The following is an 18,580-nucleotide window of genomic DNA, read 5'->3' on the forward strand; positions in this document are numbered from 1 at the left end:
AATTTTCTATTCAAAATGCATGCGAAGGACTTCGTCGTGTGTTTCCATAAAATCCTATTCAGTGGTGATAGCATTAACGATTTATAATGTGGCTGATGGTGATTGGTGGATTGGGTGGGGTACAGGACCAAGTTGCAAATATTATTTGTAATCTTCTATGATGGCGGAATAGACCCACCACTGTTCTCACCAATAGCCTAGCCTTAATATTCAAAACCAATAGCTTCTTGTCATTATGCTGAATTCAAGGGCATTTCGTGTTTTCTTTCCGTGGTTATTATCGGCTATTTTTAGTTGTCGGAAGACAAAGAGATTCTACAGAATGCATTGATACTTATTAACAATTTAGGCACTTTCGCAAAGCAGTTTTGCCTTGGCATTAACTGAGCAGAGGAGGATGAGATGCAAATTACGAAAATAGCTATTTGCAGTATTAATTTGAGGATGGTTGTGTTTGGTTACTTTCGCTCGTAACCTTGACAGGTGTAAGCAAAGATAAATATTAAATATAAAAGGTTTTTAACATGAAAAATTTTAATTCAGCCAAGCTGAATAGGGTTATCACTGATACGCAAGAAAACTTTAATTTCACATAGGAAAACTTCTATTCAAGGCTGGCTGAATAGGACTTTTTTTTGCCAAAAGCCCCTATTCTAAACGACCTAATACGATTCTCCGTTCCTTTAAAATTGTTATATTGAAAGTGTTTTACAAATATTTTATTTCTTTCTATTTACAGCTCAAACTAAACGCTCTATCCATATTTGGAAAGGTGTTTCCTCTAAATCATTTAACAAGTAAGTGTTTTTATTAATTCATATGACATTTCGGTCTGTCTCGGATTAAACCTGAACCGGACATCATTTGCCTATACATGGCAATGCGAAATGCTCCCTCCGTATATGCACCTTAACATTTTCTTTAATAGAAAAACAAACTAAAAATAAATTTTAAACATTCAAAACATTCAAATTACGACGATATTGGCCAGCCACCCATTCGAATCATCATCACCGACCGACGTCATCAACCAAATAGCTGACAATAAATGCACTTGACATAGTCTGAGAATAATTTTGGCGCTTTCTCTTCATGAAAAGAAATTGAAAATAATATTCAAGAAAAACAATATTTATTTTTGTAAATATTTTTTATTGATGTTGTTTTTATTTTTGTTTTCAAAAACAAACAATAATAATACGTCATTTTCATATGCGATTCAATATTTGTTGAGAAAGTGGTATTGTTGATAAATGGCCTGTTCCCGTACTTTATAAAGTGGTAAAAGTCGTAAAAGTTGTAAAAGTCGTAAACGATTTCCATATAAGTTTTGTGTACGGGGACGCAAAATGTGTAAAAGTGTTAAAAATTGTAAAAACTTTTTAGTTCTGGAACAGAGCTAAATTGTCTATAGAAAAAATATCAGTTGTCAATAAATTTTCAATAGATTTGCTCTGTTCCAGAACCTGCAAGAAGCTACTACTTTTTACTACGATAACATTTTTTCTTTATGTTATCGAAAAAAAATAGTAAAAATTAGTAGATTCTTGCAGTACAGGAACAGACCAAGATTGCTTGTAAATTGTTGGTAAATTTTCTAAAAAAAATTATCGATAAATTTTTTTATAGAAAAAATTATCGATTGTCGAGAAATTTTCAATAGAAACGAATTATCGATAAATTTTCTATAGAAAAAAATTATCGATAAATTTTCTATGGAAAAAAATTATCAAAGATATTTATCGACTATCGATAAACTTTCTATAGAAAGAAATGTATCGATTGTCGATAAAATTTCTATAAAAAAATGTACCTGTTGATAAAATTTTTATAAAAAATGTATATATTGTCGAAAATATTTCCATAGAAAAAATGTATCGAAAAGTTTTCAATAAAAAAATCTCGATTGTCGATAAATTTTCTATAGCAAAAATTATTAATTGTCAATAAATTTTCAATAGAAAAAAATTTTCGGTTGACGGTAAATTTTCCAAAAAAAAATTATCAATTGTCGATAATTTTATAGATAGTCGATAATTTTTTTCTACAGACATTTTATCAAAAATCGTAAATTTATCTATTTCCATTTAATGATATTTATAGAATGCAAATTATAGATAAATTTTGCATAGAAAGAAATTATCGATTATTAATACATTTTCTATAGCAAAAAATGTATCGATTGTCGATAAATATTTTATAGAAAAAAATTTTCAATTATCGATAAAATTTCTATAAAAAATTTATCTATTGCCGATAAAACTTCTTTAAAAAATGTATCTGTTGATAAAATTTCTATAAAAAATGTATCTATTGTCGAAAATATTCCCATAGACAAAATTTATCGATAAGTTTTCAATAAAAAAATATCGATTGTCGATAAATTTTCCATAGAACAAATTATCAACTATCAATAAATTTTCAATAGAAGAAAAATTCTCGATTGGCGGTAAATTTTCTAAAAAAAATTATCAATTGTCGATAATTTTATAGATAGTCGATAATTTTTTTCTATAGACATTTTATCGAAAATCGTAAATTTTTCTATTTCTATAGAAAAAATTATCGATTTAAAATTCTCGGTTGGCGGTAAATTTTCTAAAAAAATTATCAATTGTCGATAATTTTATAGATAGTCGATAATTTTTTTCTATAGACATTTTATCGAAAATCGTATTTTTTTCTATTTCTATAGAAACAATTGTTGATTTTCGATAAATTTTCTATAGAAAAAAAATTTCGATTATTGGTAATTTTTCTATAGAAAAAAAATTATCGATTATCGATAAACTTTTTATAGAAAAGAAATTATCGATACATTTTTATAGGAAAAAATTTGTCGACTATCGATAAATTTTCTATAGAAAAAAATGTATCGATTATCGATAAACTTTCTATAGAAAAGAATTTATAGATAAATTTTCTATAGAAAAAAGTTATCGATTTTCTATAAAAAATATATCGAATATAGATAAATCTTCAATAGAAAATAATTAAATAATTAATTCTCTATAGAAAAAATGTTATCGATATATTTTCTTTATCGATTGTCGATAAATTCTCTATAGAACAAATTTATTGATTTTCTATAGAAAAAAATTTATCGATAAATTTTCTATTATTTAAAAAAAAAATATCGATAATCGATAATTTTTTTCGATTATCGATAAATTTTCTATAGAAAAATAATTATCGATAAATTGTCTATAGTAAAAAATTTATCGATTAGCGATAATTTTTCTATAGAAAAAAATATCGATGGAAAAAAATTATCGGCTAGCGATAAATTTTCTATAGAAAAAGATTTATAGATTATCGATTAATTTTTATAGAATAAAAATAAATTATACGAAAAAAAATTATTTAAACTTCTCGATTGTAGATAAATTTTGTATAGAAAAAAATTGTGGATAAATTTTCTAAAGAAAGCAAATTATGGATAAATTTTCTATCGAAAACAAAAAACAATCCTTAAAAAAAGTTAGCTATAAAAAATGTATCTATTATCGTTAAATTTTCTTTCTTTCTTTTCTTTAGCAACAAATTATAGAATATCAATAAATTTTGTGCAGAAAATATTGATCGATTTGCGATAAACTGTCTATAGAAAAAAATGTATCGATTAGCGTTAAATTTTCTATAGATTAGCGAATTATTTTCGATAGAAAAAAATTTATCAGCTTGCGATAAATTTTCTATAGAAAAGATTTATAGATCATCGATTTATTTTTATAGAATAAAAGTAAATAATACGAAAAAAATTATTTAAACTTCTCGATTGTAGATAAATTTTGTATAGAAAAAATTGTGGATAAATTTTCTAAAGAAAATAAAATTATGGATAAATTTTCTATTGAAATCAAAAAAAAAATCCTTAAAAAATTCAGCTATAAAAAATTTATCGATTATCAATAAATTTTGTATAAAAAATATATCGAATATCGATAAATTTTCAATTAAAAATTATTAACGATAAAAGATTATCTGTTGAAAAAATGTAATCGATATATTTTCTATAGAAAAAAGCTTTACGGATCATCATCAAATTTTCTATAGAAAAACTTTATTGATTAACGATAAATTATCTATAGGAAAAAATTATTGATCAGCGATCTATTTTCTATAGAAAAAATTTAGCGATTAGCGATAACTTTTCTATAAAAAAATTATCGATCAGAGATATATTTTCTATAGAATAAAATGTATCTATATTTTTGATAACCTCTCTATAGAAAAAAAATTATTGATCGATAAATATCGATATAGAAAAATTTATCGATTGTCGATCAATTTTCAATAGAATAACATTTATATATTTATTGAAAAAAATATCGATTGTCAATAAATTTTCTATGGAAAAAAATTGACCATTGTCGATAAATTTTCTGTACCAAAAAATGTTTATAGAAAAATAATTTTCTGTAGAAAAAAAATAATTGTCGATAAAATTGAATAGAAAAAATGTTCTATAGGAAAAAATTTATCGAATAGCGATAAATTTTCTGTAGAAAAAAAATTATCGAATAGAAAAAAATGTATCGATGGCGATAAATTTTCTCTAGAAAAAAATGTATTGATTTTCTCAAGAAAAAATTTATCGATTAGCGATAAATTTTCTGTAGAAAAAAAAAAAAATGCAACGATAAGCGATAAATTTTCTATAAAAAAAATCGATCGATTATGGAAAATAATTGATCGCTAATCGATATTTTTTCTATAGAAAATTTAATAAATATTTTTCTATAGAAAATTCGATAATTTTTTTTATAGAAAATCTAAAAAAGCAATCTATCGATTGTCAATAAAGTTCTATACAAAAAATTTAAAGGTCATCGATTGTAGATAAATTTTCTGTAAAATATATCGATTGCACATTAATATTCTATAGAAAAAAATTTGTGGATAAATTTTCTATAGCAAAAAAGTGTATCGATAAAATAGATTTTCTATAAAAAATTTATCGATTATCAATAAATAAGTAACGATTAAAGATTTCCAAAAAAGATATCGAATATTTTTCTGTAAGAAAATTGTCGATTGTCGATAAATTTTTGTAGAAAAACATATATCGATTGTCGATTAATTATTAATTAAAAACAAATCTATCTACTGATAAATTTTCTATAGAAAAAAATTATCTATAACGATAAGTTTTCTGTAGATACATTTAAAGACTATCGATAAATTTTCTAAATAAAAAATGATCGATTTTCTATGGAAAAACGTTTTATCGATTATATATAAATTTGAAATAGGAATAAATTCATCGATTGTTGAAAAATTTTATATAGAAAAAATAATAGCGTTTTTTCAAAAGCAAAATATCTGTTCCAGAACCTGCAAGAATATATTCTTAACTTTTGTGAGGAAGGTGCTGAAAGGAATTATCTGTTGTAGTCCATTTTGAACTTGATTTAAGAAAAATATTAGGGTGCGAAAAGTTTGGGCAAATTTCAGTCACTCTTATCGGTAGTTATTGTGTCCACCTTCCATTTTAGTTGGTCACTGGACTTACCCACGTAAAATATTATATCACTAAATTTTCAGTAGACAAAAATCTTCTATAGAAAAATTTTATCGATTATCGATAAATCTTCCATAGAATAAATTTACCGATTATCGATAAATTTTCTATAGAAAAAAAATTGTGGACTAATTTTCTATAGAAAAAAATATATCGATAAAATAGATTTTCTATAAAAAATGTATCGATTGTCGATAAATTTTCTACAAAAACATTTATGGATTGTCGATAAATTTTCTATAGAACAACATTTATCGATTGTCGATAAATTTTCTATAAAACAAAATTTATCGATCGTCGATAAATTTTCTATCAAAAAAAAATATATCCATTGTCGATAAAATTTCTATAGGAAAAATTAAACGATAGTCGATAAATTTTCTATAGAAAAAAATTTATCGATTATCGATCAATTTTCTATGGAACAAGTAAAAAGGTATCAGTCGGCTTTGCCGACAGAGATATACCCTCAGCCTGTGCAAATTGAAACACTTTTTTCACAAAAAACCTATGTATTTAGGGGGTCGTATGAACCGACAAAAATGTTGATTAGGATTAAAGTTCAAAAATTTTGCGGAAAAGGTACTTAAAGGAATGGACCGACATAGACCTTGGGGGTGCCATTGGGGGTTTTTACACCTTTCGGGCTGTTTGCTCAAAAAATATGGACTTGCCCCTGAAAAAACTTTTACCATCGTAATTGAGGCAGCGAATGCAAGTTGCTTCAACAAAAATCGAAATGATTCGATAGCAGGTCTTAAAGTGAATTTATCCGAAATTTTGTGTGGGAGGTACGGGATGGAGTGGACAAATATAGTCCATATTCGAACCTGTTCTATATCTAGTAGATATATTAGGATGTGTAAAGTATGGACCAATTCGGCCACTCCCTTTAAAAGTTGCCGTATGAACAAATTTTCCGAACATTTTTGAACTTTTGTGGGGGAGGTACATGAAGGAGTGGACTGATATGGCTTATCTTTAAACTTAGACTATGTTAGGACAAAATATTACTAAGGCCAAATTTTGGACCGAATCGGCAGATCCGTTCTAGAGTTATTTTGCGCTCCAACCACCTCACACGGTGTCATAGGGGTTTTTGAAACTTTAAGGCTATTTTCTCAAGAACTATGGACTTGCCCCTAATGAAACTTGTTCCGTCGTATGGAGGGCAGTGAATACAAGTTGCTAAAACAAAAATCACAGTGATTCGAGAGATGGTCCTAAACTGAACTTTTCCGAAATTTTGTGTGGGAGGTACTCGAAGGAGTGGGCCGATTGAGGCCATATTGGAACCTCATCTTCCTCTTGTAGAATGTTTACTATATACAAAGTATGGACCAAATCGGTTACTCCCTTCAAGAGTTATCGTGCCCACAAATTTTCCGAACATTTTGGAACTTTTGTGGGGGAGGTACCTGAAGGAGTGGACCTATATGGCCCATCTTCGAACTTAAATCAAATCTGGACAAAATATTTCGATATCCAAAATTGGAACCGAATCGATTGATCCGTTCGAGAGTTATCGTGCGCACCAGCCAGCCAGACAGACAGACAGACGGACAGACAGACAGACGGACGGACATTGCTAGATCTACTCAAAATTGTCTGAAACGGATATCGTACAAACATACTTGGTGTCTAAAACCATTATTTCGATGAGGCACATTTTTGGTCGTATCAAAGTGTAAATACCCTCTTTAGCCTAAAGGCTGAGGGTATAAAAATGTGTCAATAAACTTTCAATGGAAAAAATTGTCGATTATCGGCAACCCCATTCATAGCTAAATATTATCACTAAGTTTTCAGTAAAAAAAAAATATTCTATAGAAAAATTTTATCGATTATCGATAAATCTTCCATAGAAAAAATTTAACGCTTATCGATAAATTTTCTATAGAACAAAATTGTGGATTAATTTTCTATAGAAAAAAATATATCGATAAAATAGATTTTCTATAAAAAATGTATCGATTGTCGATAAATTTTCTATAGAACAAAATTTATCTATGGTCGATAAATTTTCTATAGAACAAAATTTATCGATTGTCGATAAATTTTATATAGAACAAAAATTATCGATTGTCGATAAATTTTTTATAGAACAAAATTTATCGATTGTCGATAAATTTTCTATAGAACAAAATTTATCTCTGGTCGATAAATTTTCTATAGAACAAAATTTATCGATTGTCGATAAATTTTCTATAGAAAAATGCCGATCACTGATAAGTTGATACATTTTCTATAGAAAAAAATTATCGATTATTGATAAATCGATAAATTTTCTATGGAAAAAATTTATTGATTGTCCATAAATGTTCTATAGAACAAACTTATTGATCATCTATAAATTTTCTATAGATAAAAAAATTATCGATTATCAATAAATTTTCTATAGAAACAAATTATCGATTATCAATTAATTTTCTATAGAAACAAATTATCGATTATCGATAAATTTTCTAAAGAAAAAATAATCAATTTTCTATATAAAAATATTTTATTGATTACAGATAAATCAATAGGAAACAATTTATCGATTATTGATAATATTTCGAAAACTTTTGCTCTGTTCCAGAACCTGCAAGAGCCTACTAATTTTTATTTCTGTTTTTTTTTCTATATCATAAAGGAAACATATGGTCCGTTCCAGAACTGCAAGAATCTACTAATTTTTACTATTTCCGATAACATAAAGGAAAAAATGTTATCGTAGTAAAAAATAGTAGAGTCTTGCAGGTTCTGGAACAGAGCAATTGTTATCGTATTTAAAATTTGTAGATTCTTGAAGATGCTGGAACAGACCATATGTAATCTGTGAATTAAATCAAATGCACAACATAATTTATAACCTGGCACAACTTTACCAAATGTTTCAGCGGGGTACACACGATCAGTTTTGACTGTCGATTTTTCGGAATTATCGATAACTGTCAAACAGTCCAGCAACCAAAAAATATTTTGTGGTTGCCTGATGACTGACAAAAGTGAACGGCCACACTGGCAAGCAACCGATTATTTAAGCAAAACTGACAGTCAAAACTGATCGTGTGTACCCCACTTAAACATAGAGTCTAAGCCTATGTTTACATTTACGAAATCCACTCGATTTCAACTGTCAATTCCATTGCGCAAACGTCAAATGAAATCCAATCGATTTCAAATGAGTTTTCATTTGACGTATACACAAAGGAATTGACAGATGAAATCGAGCGGATTTCGTAAATGTAAACATAGTATAATTATACCACTTAAAATAGTTCACACCACAAATCAATAGATTATCGATTAATTTGCTATAGAAACAATTTTTATTTGTGTATATGCCTGTTCCATTACCTGCAAGAATCTACAAATTTGTTTGCCTTTATGTTATCGTAATAAATAGTAAAAATTATTAGATTCTTGCCGTTCTGGAACAGACCATATGTGAGCATGTCCGTCTTTCGTCTTTTTAATCTTGCCTCTTTATTGAAAATAATATAAAACCCCCATTCATAGCTAAATATTCAGGCTCTTGCAAAGGAATTCATTCACGTTGAAGTGTGGCAGTTGTGCACTGTCGGTCGTTCGCTCATTCGTTTGCCTCCTTCAAGGAAGAGGAACAACATTATTATGTGTGCGCTTAGCAAATGTAATGGAAAAACGAACATCAATTAGGAAGGAAACAAATGTCAAATGTAGGAAGGTCAGGGACACATTTAGAAATAATATTTGAAGTATCCACTCAGCTGATACTTGAGATGTACTTCAACAAAATGGGAAAGACAATAAACGGAAATCTTGAAAGGATCGCATAAATGGAAGAAAGATTGCTTAGCTGAGGGAATTAAAATAAGAAATGTTTTATTTGAATTTCTTTCAAATGTGAAAACTATTTTCAAATTAATTTGAAATTATAAATAAATCGCAATTTGTAATGAGCAAAACTTTGTGGTGTTTAATTAGCATTAATTTTCGCCATCAGTTTAAAATTTATGGTTTTGCTATATTTAGTGGTCTTCTTCTTATTATTATTTTAATAATCACCTGCTGAAAAATTTTCACAAAATTTGTTTGCAGCCCCAAATAAAAATTCCGCTCATCAATGTAATCATCAGACTAATAAATCATATGACTTTTTTTTGAAATGTGGCAAAACAAAAAATAAAATCTAGGTCATAAGAAAAAATTTATGTAAAGGACGTAAAAAGCCGGAATGGTGAGCAACGCTGATGACACATTCGTATCATGTGAACCGTGAGAAAATATGGGGGACAATTTTTAAAAATATTAATAAATTTAAAATGACAAAAGATAGAATAAGCGTAAAAGAGGTGACACTAGCAAGAGGAACTATTCAAGAACCAAAAATTGGTACATTTCCGCAGCACAATCAACATGTAAAGGCCAGAACAGAATCAATCGTCGTTTGATTTGCTTGCTTCCTCAAATGTCAAATTATAAAGGAATGCCAGAGCCTCTTTGCAAATCCGCCTGCGTTCCCCTTTAGGAGGCTCTGGCATTCCTTTATAATTTGACATTTGGAAAGCAAGCGACGATTGATTCTGTTCTGGCCTTAAATGCCTTAAAAGTTGCGGGACCTTTTGATGGCGTGCCTGTGGATTTCACAGCCTTCCGCATGGTTTTGTAGTTTAGGATATCGAATGCTTCCCCTAAGTCGATAACAACTACTCAACTCTTAAGCCGAAAACACATCCAACGTTTTAGTAAGGTTGGTCGTCATTTGTCCCGGTCCACACTAGAATAATTTCATTGAAAAAAAAATAAGGAAATTCGAGTTCCATAGTAGGAAATCGATCTAAGAACGCCTAATTTCATGAACATTTTTAATGAAATTTACTTCAGTGTGGACCGGGACTTTCTGATGAAAGGACAAGGGCAACATAGATGACGCGCAACTTTACTGAAACGTTGGATGTGTTTTCGCCATTACGCTTAAGCCACACGTTGTTAACCCGTCTTCTACAATTCCTCAAATAACAAAAAAGGCAACTTAAGAGGTCTTATTTCATAAAATAATTAAAACGCTCGTATTATTTATTGTTTTTTCAAATAAACAACAAATTCTACAAAAACAAAAAAGGCAAACATTACCCCCAAATTTCTATGAATGAACCACCATTTCTATTTTTTTCACCTGAACACAATTAAAATAGAGATTAAATTTGTTTTAAGTACCCCTTCGACAATACTCCTCGATCCAACTCTAATCTAGAAAATTCGCAATTAAATAAAAATAATTAAACATTCTATAGAAGATAATTTATTATTTTTTGTTTGTTTGATATTCAGCAGAAAGAAAAAAGCAACACAGATAACTAACGATTAATACAAATTTCCGTATTGTGGTCGTCGGTGTGTTTAATTCTTGAGGAAATGGAAGAGTCAGCTTAATTTTGTGCGATGCAATTTCACGGCAACAAACTTTCTGGGAATCTTTGTTTTAAAAATATAATTTGCTGATATTTGCAATTGAAGATTAGAGCAATTCGATAGTTAGAGAATAGTGGAAATAAGTCGCAAAGGAAATAAAGTCTTAAGAGGATTTGTTTAATTGGTTCCAAAGGGTCGACTGTTGAAAATGATAAAGTGTTTACAATACCAATAACATTTTGAAGATTGAGATAAATTAAGGCAATAACATGATGCAAAAAATAGCAAGACGGCGCAAAATGACCAGCTGATTTCCAATCTGCCAAATTCGTCGTTATTCTGAATTAATTCTATGAAAACGTAAAAAAAGATTTTGACAGAATGGAGAATTTTGTTGTTATACTCTTTACGCGACCTTATAATAGACCTTGATCAGAGCCAAACATGAATACTGTCGCCGTTACACGTAGAAACTTTCTTGAATTTATGGTTAAGAACTGAGAAAGGGAGCTACTTCGCCTCCGTTCTCACCCAAAAGCTGTAAAAGTTTCAACATTTATCTCATTAAACGCCAGTTATAGGCCATTTAGATATGACCTCATTAGCCGGATTTAGCGCATTATCAGGATTTATTTGTTAAATCCAGATTTCCCATACAAAAATAAATCCTCGTATTGAGTGAATTATATGCCATTTGGACATGGCACCATTAGCCGGATTTAGCCCATTATCAGGTTTTATTTGCTAAATCCAGCCAAAATCAACCAGATTTCCCATACAAAAATAAATCCTCCTATTGAGTGGATTTGTTTTAAATCTGGCATAAATCCTCGTATACAACTCTGTTTTTTGCAACATGTTGCTAGAAAATTCAAAAAGTTGCAAGCTGGCACAAGAAACAAGGTAGATGCATCGGTGAATTGCTACACTAAAAATAATTTAAAATGTAAAAATTTGTAAACAAGGCGGAAAATTTAAATTTGTTTTGATGTACAAAGTTGATTTTAATCAACCAAGACTAATATTTATGATGCCTAAACGATAAAATAATTCGTTTATTTATTTTAGATGGACAAACTGCGATAAAATAATTCTTTATTTTCTCTCTAGTTAGCATTAGTAGCATAATGTGCTAACATTTTCAGTATTAAACAATAAATTTGTAATTTGACGTATGTTTTTTGAGACGAATTCAATTTACAAAAAATTCTTTTGACGTTTCAAATTCGATCAGATGGGCTGATGCATCTACCTTGTTAATTGTGCTATGAACAAAAATCAGCTGACTGCCATTTAAATCCTCCAGAACGTATATCTAAATGCAATGAGATTTGTACTGGATTTATTAAATCCAGTCGAGGATTTATGGCTAGTCTAAATGAGCTATTAGTTTTAAATCCGGCATAAATCGTCGTATACAACTCTGCTTTTTGCAACATATGTTGCTAGAAAATACAAGAAGTTGCAAGCTGGCACAAGAAACAAGGTAGATGTATCGGTGAATTGTTTCAACAAAAATAATTTAGAATGTCAAAATTTGTAAACCAGGCGAAAAAATTAAATTTGCTTTGATATACAAAGTTGATTTTAATCAACCAAGACTAATGCCTGATTTAGACTATGCTGGATTTAGCAAATCCAGTGGATTTAAGTTGTCATTTTCATACAGCACATGTCAAATAAAGCCAGATAATTGCTAAATCCAGCGTAGCCTAATTGAACTTTAATACCCCGCTTAACTTAACCGGACTAAGCCAGTGGGTTTGGATTTCAAATATCAATTCCATAGCGCAAACGTCAAATAAATCCTCTCGAAGTGGGTTAACACGGCAAAAAACTCTAGTGTAACCGTACTATAACATTTACAATGTCTAAACGATATAATAATTCATTATTTGCTCATTAGTTAGTATTAGTAGTATAATGTGCTAACATTTTCAATATTAAGGCGGCCATCAGACCATCTGCTTTTTCATATGTATGTTGTCACTTTGGGTATACTAATATACAGAACAGCTGATTCATACATGTGAAAAAGCAGATGGTCTGATGGCGGCCTAAACAATAAATTTGTAATTTGCCATATGTTTTTTGAGACGAATTCAATTTACAACAACTTTTTTTGACGATTCACATTCGATCAGATGGGCTGATGCATCTACCTTGGTAATTGTCCTATGAACAAAAATCAGCTGACTGTCATTTAAATCCTCCAAAGGTATATCTAAATGAGATTTACATTTACGAAATCCACTCGATTTCAACTGTCAAATCCATAGGTTAAACGTCAAATGAAATCAAGATGAGATTTCATTTGACGTTTGAGCTATGGAATTGACAGTTGAAATCGAGTGGATTTTGTAAATGTAAACTTAGCAGAAGATTTATTTCTAGTCTAAATGAACTATAATACCCCGGTTACACTTAACCGGATTAACCCAGTGGGTTTGGATTTCAAATGTCAATTCCATAGCGCAAACGTCAAATAAATCCTCTCGAAGTGGGTTAACCCGACAAAAAACTCTAGTGTAAATCCAATAGATTTTGGATGAGTTTTCATTTGACGTATATGCAAAGGAATTGACAGTTGAAATCGAGAGGATTTCGTAAATGTAAACCAAGCATAAAACTACGCTTGAACAGCGTTTGCATTAGAGCTGTTTGCCGGGTTAACCTTCTTTATGAGGATTTATTTGACGTTTGCGCTATGGATTTCACATTTGAAACCCAGTGGGTTTATTAAATCCGGTTAAGTGCAGACGGGGTATTAGCAAATCCTGTTGATTTAAGTTGTCGTTTTCATACAGTATATGTCAAATAAATTAAGATAATGCACTTAATCATCGTACAAGCGTATAGTCGAATGCCTCATTTAGACTATTCCTAAATCCTCAATTAGATTTAATAAATCCAGTACTATTCTTAAAGGATTTAGATATAGCTTTTGATAATTTAAATGGCAGTCAGCTGATTGTTGTTTATGTATACATACATACATAACCCCCATTTTTGAAGTACAATAAGAGGTTTTCCAGCCCTGACATCAATCAATCAAATGACGACTCGATTCATCAAAGCATATATTTGGTCAGTCAGCAGATTTTTGTTTATGTATTTGTTGTTTTTTTTTTTTTAATTATTTTCGGTTTCCTTCTTTTAATTTCTGTTTTTGTTGTTTGGATTAACATCAAATCCACTCAATACGGGGATTTATTTTCGTATGGTAAATCTGGTGGATTACACTGTGCAACATTTTTAAGGTGATCTTGTGCAAACAATTCGAACTGAGGATTTTTTGAAAGTACAGACCCAAACGACAAGAAACCCTAGTTGGGTTTTGTTGTGTCAGATCCAGCTCGGATTTTATGGCCCCATCTAAACATGGTTAAATATTGAGTTTTTAAAGAAATTCGGGGGTATATCTCTGAAACCAATGCTAATCTTCTTCTGACCTCTGAACCAAATTTGTAGATAAGGACAAGAATACAATATTTGGAGAAATAACGAACTCGAAAAACTACATTTATTGCCTAAAATTTCAAAATATATGCAAAAATGTCACAATTTTTATACATTTCGCACCGTATCTCCAAAACCGTTAATTTTTTCTGAATATTTTCTTTTGGAAAAATATTCCCTAGAATGTAATACACAGCTCTTCAGAACATGTCATTGTTGTAAAATGCCTCTATCCCGTTGTTTTCAGTACATTTTTCTACGACGATTTAATAAAAATGTCAATAATGTAGTGAAATCTGAAATGCGAGAATAAACTGTTGGTGTGAACTGTGTTTGAAATACGTGTTGTAAAAGATATGATGCAAAATACCGCTGAAACAACATGAAGTAAGCATTTTAGAGTTTCAGAATGTTCTAACGAATTGTTGAGAACTTTATTTGGAAGATTTTTGCAAAAGGTTACTTGGTTCAACTCCCAATAGTGTAGCCGATACTGACCAGAATTTCAGCAATTATGTAAAATTTTCTATATTTTATAGATTTTGATGCCCTAGATGGAGTTTTTCATATGAGGTTTCTTCAGAAGATAAGTTCTACTAGTTTAGGGCTACAATATTGCTAAGGACAGCAAGGTCAAATTCCTATCCGTTTCTGAGATAAAGGCCTGATTAATGCAAAAAAGTGTAGATTTTGCCCGGTTTAGATGAGGCCATAAAATCCGAACTGGATCTGACAGAACAAAACCCAACTAGGGTTTTTGTAGTCTAAATATGTACTTTCAAAAAATCCATACTAGAAGTTGTTTGCATTTTCAGTGTTGCATAGTGTTATGACCGGTTTGAGCAAATAAAAAAATCCAGATAGATTTTTACATGGGGATTTAATAAATCTTGTGCAGGATTTATTAATAGTGTGGACAGTTTAAATAAGTTTTATACCCCGTTTGCACTTAACCGGATTTAATAAACTCACTGGGTTCGAATGCCAATTCCGTAGCGCAAACGTCAAAAAATCCTCATAAAGAAATTTAACCCGACAAGAACCTCTAATTAATCAAATAATATAAAATTTCGTTTACATTTACATTCATTAACAAGATAAATGGCATTTTACATTTAACATGTTTTATAAAACATGCATCATTTAAGTTGTCAATTCCATACAACATGTGTCAAATAAATGACTTAAACTCCCAAAACACCTGTTTAAAGTGCAAGTGTAAAATGTGTTTAATTGCTCTATTTGAATCTATTTAGTGTTTATATTCATCAATTATGTGTGCAAATGTCATTCCATAACTGTAAACCCCCCATTTCCACATTAAACTATTTTTGCACAACTCTTGAAAGAAAAAAACCACTTGCAGTTAATCACAACATTCCAACAGAATGTAGAGACAGACTGACAAACTTATATGTATATGTGTCTATTTCCTAGAGATAGCACGTTATCGATATAATCGATGATTAAATCAATTGACATTTATATAAAAAATACACTCTAACAACTGTTTTTAATTTTCTATTTCCTATCAATCACACAAAGGCAATGAATGCCAATCAATAACAAACAGGGGTCCCCATATCTTTAATTAGGTCTAAGAAGCTCGTGAAAACAATTTACAAACATACTACATACATTTTCATCTAACTACTAGGGATATAGGTGATATCCCTTGGCATATTGATTGTTGTCATGGTACAATAATACAGGTAGCATTATCATGCCAGCTGATGGTAACATAATGTGTCAACTGCATTGAATTGATGTCAAATTTTGACACCTTATGTTACCAACAGTTGCCGATGCGGCTACCTGTGTATTTGTACCATGATTGTTGTCTACTTAAAAAAAAGCCTCGCATTACAGACACAATGGCAAAGCCAATTGGCATGATGGCTATATCGCGTGTTAGACAGTTTTTTGTGTTTTTTTTTTTTTTTTTAAGAAACTTACTTTGTTTCTTGTTTTGTTTGCAAAACTTAAGTGTCAGGCTTTTTACAGCTAAAAATCACATTTAGGCCAGGCCGCGGGTAATCTAAATGACGTTAACTTGTTATCAGTCATTGTAACAGAAATTAATTTGCCTACAAAAATAGAAAAGATAAAAAAGTGTTGTAATATGAAAAGAAGACACATCTTATCGCGTATTACGTCCGGATGTTTGGAGCCTTGGCAACAAGCATACAGTAAGTTTTTATAAAAACGTAGGTTAACCAAGTAAAAATCTGTAATTTAAACATGTTTTTACTGAAAACAATTCGTGGCGCCACTGTAAATAAGATTTTATAGTACGGTTACACTAGAGTTTTTTGCCGGGTTAACCCACTTCGAGAGGATTTATTTGACGTTTGCGCTATGGAATTGACATTTGAAATCCAAATCCACTGGGTTAATCCGGTTAAGTGTAACCGGGGTATTAACTTGGTTAGTCAATGATTTCAATATTCGACAACTTGAAATGGCGCCCAACGTGAATGATATATCCAAATGTAGTAAAGCTTGTTTATATCAATTTCAAAAGAGAGTTATAGTCATTATGTTTCACCGTGTGAAAAACTTGACATATCTTCAAATCCAATTTTTTGTTTAAAAGGCCAAAGACTTCCATTTTTGCATTAACAATTTTGAGAAAAACTTGATTCGAAACCTAAAATTGTGTACCTTACCCTGCGTTTACAAATGACAGGACAGTTGACTTCATGTATTGATTGTCAAAATCCCACAACTTGCCTGTGTGACGTAGGCGTCCAGACAACTGCGAAAACAGTTGTAAAATTATGAATGAAAATCACCGATTTCTTTTTGTTTTCCGTTCACATATTTTGTTTTGTACATATTCTTTTGTTTACAGCACATTTGAATTATCATCTCACTTCTTTTTCACAAAAATGTCAAAAATTTGTCAACCCGGTTGTCTGTGAAAAACTGATGGACAGCTGAGAGGCAAACGACAAATGTATGCATGTGTTAGTAAATCAGAGTTGTATTTGAAGACAAACTGTTTGGTTTTAGTTAAAGTTTAGGGCCTAAACTTTGAATCACGAAAATTCGTATGACATAACGGCGATGGAATTTGAGCGCGGCTCTGTGTTATCTGGCATACAAAGCCTTTACCCACCAGGTCAAGATGTGAAGGGACTCGTTAGGGAGATGTAGAACTTATCCTTCATAATCCTAGGATGTGATGCCAATTCTCATCATTTCCACTGGGGAAGCAGCGACACATATGCCAGAAGTGTATCCATATTCGAATTTATTTTAAGTCATAATCTTAGAATATGTAACAGGGGAAATAACAGCACTTTTCAAAATGGAACCAAACCACGAGGGAGATTATCGAATCCTTCATTATCGAGTGTAAAGTATCCGTTGCAAGAAACCAAGCTCAACAACAACTGCAGCTTGCAGCATTGTGATAGTTACAACGTACTGAGGAAGGATTGAACCAGATGCAGAGGTGGGGGATTAGCATTCCTATTGCAACTGTCTGGTCAATACAGACCTATCTCGCTAGAGTCTGGCTCTAATGACCCGTGCATGGAATGTATGGGGATAACAGTCTGATGTGGAACTGCCGAGGTAGAGTTGCTGAACGTATACATCCCGCCGATAAATGACTGTATTCCAGGTTATAGGCTCCACAGTAGTCCGCTTTTGGAAGGTCATAACCGTCTGGTGTTGGAGGACTTTAATGCATATCTTGAGTTGTGGCATTCGGTCCCCGGAACAACGAGAGGAATATAGTGCTGCATGAGCAGATTGATAGCTCTACGTTTTGCACGGGTAGCAGAAGGACGTTCCGAGACATAATCATTGCTGCGGCCGCTCGCTATATACCTGCTGTTTGAAAACCCGAAGTGAAACCAAATTTCCCAGCGGAGGCGGCGGGATTAGCAACTGATTTTGGTTGAGCCAACCCCAGAGTCAGGGAGATGACACTGGACGTTAAAACGGCGTTTGCATTTGAGCTTTTTGCCGGGTTAATCTCCTTTATGAGGATTTATTTGACGTTTGAGCTATGGAATTGACATTTGAAACCCAGTGGATTTATTAAATCCGGTTAAGTGCAAGCCGTTATAGTACGGTTACACTAGAGTTTTTTGCCGGGTTAACCCACTTCGAGAGGATTTATTTGACATTTGCGCTATGGAATTGACATTTGAAACCCAAACCCACTGGGTTATTCCGGTATAGTGTAACCGGGGTATTAGTCGA

General features: G+C 31.0%; 2 protein-coding genes across 2 annotated transcripts in view; both read left to right on the plus strand.

The window, feature by feature from the left end:
- Window positions 1-18,580, plus strand: part of LOC141405330 (uncharacterized) — a 540,708-nt gene that overhangs the window by 357,327 nt on the left and 164,801 nt on the right. The gene's annotated exons all lie outside the window — the stretch shown is intronic.
- The window catches only part of Ip6k (Inositol hexakisphosphate kinase), a 126,540-nt gene that overhangs the window by 32,616 nt on the left and 75,344 nt on the right, over window positions 1-18,580 (plus strand). The window contains exon 2 of the mRNA XM_073989532.1: window positions 740-797. The gene's annotated coding sequence lies outside the window, so the exon portion shown is untranslated. The remainder of the gene's footprint in view (window positions 1-739; window positions 798-18,580) is intronic.

This window comes from Musca autumnalis, unplaced genomic scaffold (genome assembly GCF_047663935.1).
Source record: "Musca autumnalis isolate F117 unplaced genomic scaffold, ASM4766393v1 scaffold_5, whole genome shotgun sequence".
NCBI classification, from domain to species: Eukaryota; Metazoa; Arthropoda; class Insecta; order Diptera; family Muscidae; genus Musca; species Musca autumnalis.